This window comes from Oryzias melastigma, linkage group LG19, assembly GCF_002922805.2.
Source record: "Oryzias melastigma strain HK-1 linkage group LG19, ASM292280v2, whole genome shotgun sequence".
NCBI lineage: Eukaryota > Metazoa > Chordata > Actinopteri > Beloniformes > Adrianichthyidae > Oryzias > Oryzias melastigma.
This window is the reverse complement of record NC_050530.1, coordinates 12533413-12537938: the sequence shown is the minus strand read 5'-3', so window position 1 is coordinate 12537938 and position 4526 is coordinate 12533413. Positions and strand designations below refer to the sequence as shown.

Below are 4526 nucleotides of genomic sequence, written 5' to 3'. Positions count from 1 at the left end.
AAACGGGAGAGCAGCGTTTGGAGAGAATCGCAAATTTATCTGACATGCATGGGCTCCTGCTGTTATGAGGTATTGATATAATGCCTGTCAAAGCTTACCATTTGTGGCATCATCAGCCTCTGTGTTGTAGGTGGAACACTACTAAGCTTTGTTGTGAGTTGTTGTACATAGAGCACAGAATTAGTAAACCTCACTTTTCTTTTTTTTCTCCTTTCTGCAGGCTTTGCTCAGGGGCACGGCACATTTCTGAGGGGCTTTGGATCCACTGGCCTGATAATTCCTTCAATTATTTAATGGTTGGCTGGTGTGAGCCCATGAATAAGGCAAATCTTTGAGCAGGCAAGCTCCTCTATTAACAACATTTTTAGCATTCATTTCCTCAGCTAGTCCTTGAAGATTCTCTGTGGTAAACTGGGGAGCGAGCAGGCAGGGGTTGGTCATTATTCGTTTTTCGCCAGGATGACCTGCCAATTTCAATTTAAACCACAAAGTCAAAGAGGTCAGTGAATTCCAGCCAAACTGCAGTTCTATTGGGAGGTAGAGGTGTGTATTGGCGCGAGTCTGGGGATGCAATGCATATCGTGATACCCGGCTCACAATACGATAAAGTATCCCGATATATACCAAAACTGTACTGTAGGAAAGAAAGTGCTGTATATGTCCAAAATTACTATTTTCTGTAGTTTATCCAGTACTTTACCTACAGCAGTAAGACGCATAAATAATAATAATAAAATATCGCCTTGTTAGCATTTTAAATCGCCAAATGAAGTATAACGATATATCCCAGAATCGATTTTTTTCCCCTTTTGGGAGGAGGCCATCACTGCCCATTTAGGTCTTTGTTTTTCTCACTTTATGCACACATTTGGTGAAAATATAGCAAACAAATGCTCATGTCTAAAAAAAAAGGCTTCTGTGCTGATTTAATGCAGTCAAGTGCGAAAAGAAGGTGTGCAGCTACACCCTAATGAAGTTGTAGGTCTTATTCCTTGCTGTGCTCTGTTGGAGAAACAAAGCTAATCAGGGTGAGAGCGGCCCCAGACTGCTGGAACAGAGGGACCAGGTGCTTGCTCTTCTTTTTTTCATCTTTTTTTTCCTCAGAGCACCTGCCTTTAACCATCTGCACCTGCTGTCTGTAATCAGACAAGAGTGCAACACTCGCCGCTCTCCTTGGATGGGATGCAGGATGAAGCCCCCAGCACACATAAAGCACACGTATGTGGGGGCGGGAGGACAGTACAACACCGACCAGTTTTGTAGCCCTCTAAAGTGCCAGCAAAGCTGTCCGTCTTGGATGTGAGGGGATCCAGCCCCTTCCGCTCCTGCAGTGTCCTGTTGTTGTCTGATTTTAATCTCCTCGGCAACAGACTTGTGATGCACTTGGTTCACGTGAAGGTCAAGGACAAGCCAAATGCCCCACCCACCTCCTGAAACAAAGCGTAAGTGGAGAGCAAAACCTAACTGGTGTCATTTTCACACAATAGTACAGTAAAAAACTTTTTCATTTTTTCGGCAGAATAAAATGTGTCACCTTAAACTTGAACATTGAGTGGTGAGAATGAAAACACTTCACATCTAAAGATACACACAGGACATTTGTTCAGGAACGCAATTTTAACTCATGGTGTTCACACTGAAAAAGTAAGGAGGGGCTTCTACTTTTCCTTCTTTCTCTACTGTTTTCCAGTGCATGTCCGCCCCCTATAGCTGGATGAAGCTTCGTGCAAAATGTCAAAGCGTTGCAAATCTCTCAAATTGGGCGCAAAACAGAAACGGTTCGGCTTATTGCATGCGGAATCCCGAGGTGTGCATTTATGTGCGTTTATAGATGCCACGTTCCAACCGGGCATGTGATGCGCGCTCAAAAATGCGGCAAACACGAGTTCTATACATTTGGCATATGGTGTTAACACAGAACAAACAGAGAGGAAATCTCTGTTTCTACTTTTTCTTTTTCTACTGTTTACTTGCGCATGTTAACCACCTACAGCCAAAAGAGGCTTGGCCTGAAATGTCGAAGCGGTGCAAATCCTGCGAATCTTGCTCTATACTTTTTCTTTCCCAGCTTTATTCCGATAAATGAAAGACTTGGGCTGAATCAGAATTCTTCCCCTACCCCTATGGCTACTCCCTACCTTTACATTTAGAGATATGGAAAAATAATGTCTTTAAATTACTCCCTCTTGATGATGTCATCAATAGTCGCCAGTCAGCTACGTTTGCGCAGAGCTGCTAGCGCTCGGAATTACATTACATCAGTTTTAGAACTTTAAAAACGTCATGCTAAATAAAAAGTCATTGATTACATTTAAATGTAGACTTCTGTGTTTCAGACCACACTCTTGTAAAGAAAAGCGCTTCTTCTCCACAGAACAGCATGACACAGAACACCCTTGCCGCTGAGGGCTCTGTATCCTTCCACCGCAAGAGTTGGCTCTTAAAAAAACTATTCCGGACAACCCTATCTCTTCAAATGAGGTAGGTAGGGAGAAGCCGAAGGGGTAGGGGAAGATTTTGGATTCAGTCTTGGTATCATATAATTCCAGTTGGGCACAAACCACAATTTTCAAATGGTTGGCACTTCCAAAATAAATGGGACACCATCCATATGTCACTACCAAATCCAAGTCCCCAATTGGTCAAAGTTCTACCTGGTTTAACTGACAGTGCACGTTCAATGGCCTTTGTTTTGTATATAGAGCAGTAACAAAAACTTGCATAGCTATGCGGGAATGTGAGAATTTTTAGCATGGAAGCTCGAAACGCACATATAAGAGGGTTTACATAAACTTTTCATTGGAAGTGGTCACTTGAACGCAGGTTGCTAAGGGTGGTGAGAACGTAGCTCAAGAAGGGTGAGGGGCAGAAAACAAATGGAAAGCTGTGGTAGGTGTGTGAGTGACTTTGTTGTCCGTCCGCCTCATCCCACCGCTGCCACCAGCAGCGATGCTCTGCCAGATGCTGCTCATGCAGATAAACAAATGCAAGACAAATTCTTCTTTGTTAAACCTGTGTCGACTGTTGCATGATAATGAAGGCCGGTGCTGCCAGAGCGTGTGCCCAGCCAGTAATGATGCTCCTGTCTGAGAGAACAATGAGGAAAAGAATGTATTCACCGCACTGATCCCTCTGCTGCTTTGTACATTCTTCCTTCCTGGACCTTCTTGGCATTAATTTGTCTTTGTAAAGGCAGCAGATTAGTGAGTGTGCACAATTATACTTGAATATTTTGAAAGCTGGTCTAGGTTGCAGATTGTGCATTCAGTCTGATCATTTTTTAGCTTTTTGACGATGGCGTGGATGGAAATCACATTGTCCAATCAGATCAGAGCTTACTAACTAAAGAAATCAGTTTGATATGACGACAGGGTTCCTTCAAGGTTGTGTGGGTGACCAAAGGGGAACCCCCCCTACTTCAATGAAACCTTAATTTTATATCATGCATTATATTACTTTTTTTTTTTTTTAAATCCCACTTTTTGCAATAATAATAGAAAAAAATCTTCCCCGTTCTCCAGGGACTCTACCTAATTATGCATTGCAGATTTCTGACGGCTGTAGGGGGGTGGAGGTGGGAGAGAAATGGGCTACCGGTGGACTCGGTGCATCTTAGATTCACAGCTGAAGGCAGTCAAGGACTTCCTGTTGCTGAAATCCTGCATCATTATGGCTAAAAACCTGGCCAGATCACAAGGTTACCGTGATAACGAGGTGAGGACAATAAGGGAAACTCCTGCAACGACACAAAAAAATGCAATGCATACTTACCGCACAGGCCTGGAGGGCTGGACCATGTCTCATTTTCTGAAGGGCAACTTCTTCCAGAGGTCATGTGCAATTAAATAATGATCATGCCAGTCTCTTGTGTAAAATTTAAAAATTAGAGTCCCATTGAGGAAAAAATAAAGTACTGTGAATATATTTCAGTTTGTCAAAAAAAGACTAAAATGTAGAAGTTTATTTAAGAAAATGTCGCATTTTATATGTTAAATGGGATTTAATTTGAAAAAAAAAACTCTTAATTTGAATGTCTAAGCATTTGCTTTTCTTGGTTGCTTCAGTTTAGGTTAAAAAACCTGAGATTCAAATTGAAGTTATATTGATCTAATTGGAGGTCATCCATTTAGAGAAATGCAAATATCTCCCGAAGACGTGATGATGAACACTATGGCCAGAACAGTTCCTGTTCCCCGACGCTCCTGTGAATGACAGACACTTTGATTTAGTTTTTATTACTGAATCTTTCTCGGGTAATGAAGTTGGGACTGTTATGTTTCTCCCATTACCTTTTCATTAAAGATGTGACTGGAAAATGGGGTTACCATGGCAATGGCTCTATGAAGTTGCAGTGCAGAGCTGCATTGTTTATCCTTGTTTTTTTCAAGATGAGACAAATACATATTTTCCTGTTTTTTCTATTTCTAAGGTAATGGATTAAACTAAGTGCCCTGATAGAAAAAAAGTTGTTTTGTTAGTTACTTTGGAGTGGTTTCATTAGCTTGCTTGTTCCACCTTGTTTTGTC

General features: G+C 41.8%; 1 long non-coding RNA gene across 1 annotated transcript; it reads right to left on the bottom strand.

The window, feature by feature from the left end:
- Nucleotides 1-3456: 3456 nt before the first annotated feature.
- LOC118600215 lies at nucleotides 3457-4314 on the bottom strand. Its single transcript, XR_004949801.1, has 2 exons — nucleotides 3772-4314; nucleotides 3457-3681 (listed from the first exon to the last, which is right to left on the bottom strand). It is a non-coding gene; the product is annotated as an uncharacterized LOC118600215 (long non-coding RNA).
- Between the last annotated feature and the right edge of the window lie 212 nt (nucleotides 4315-4526).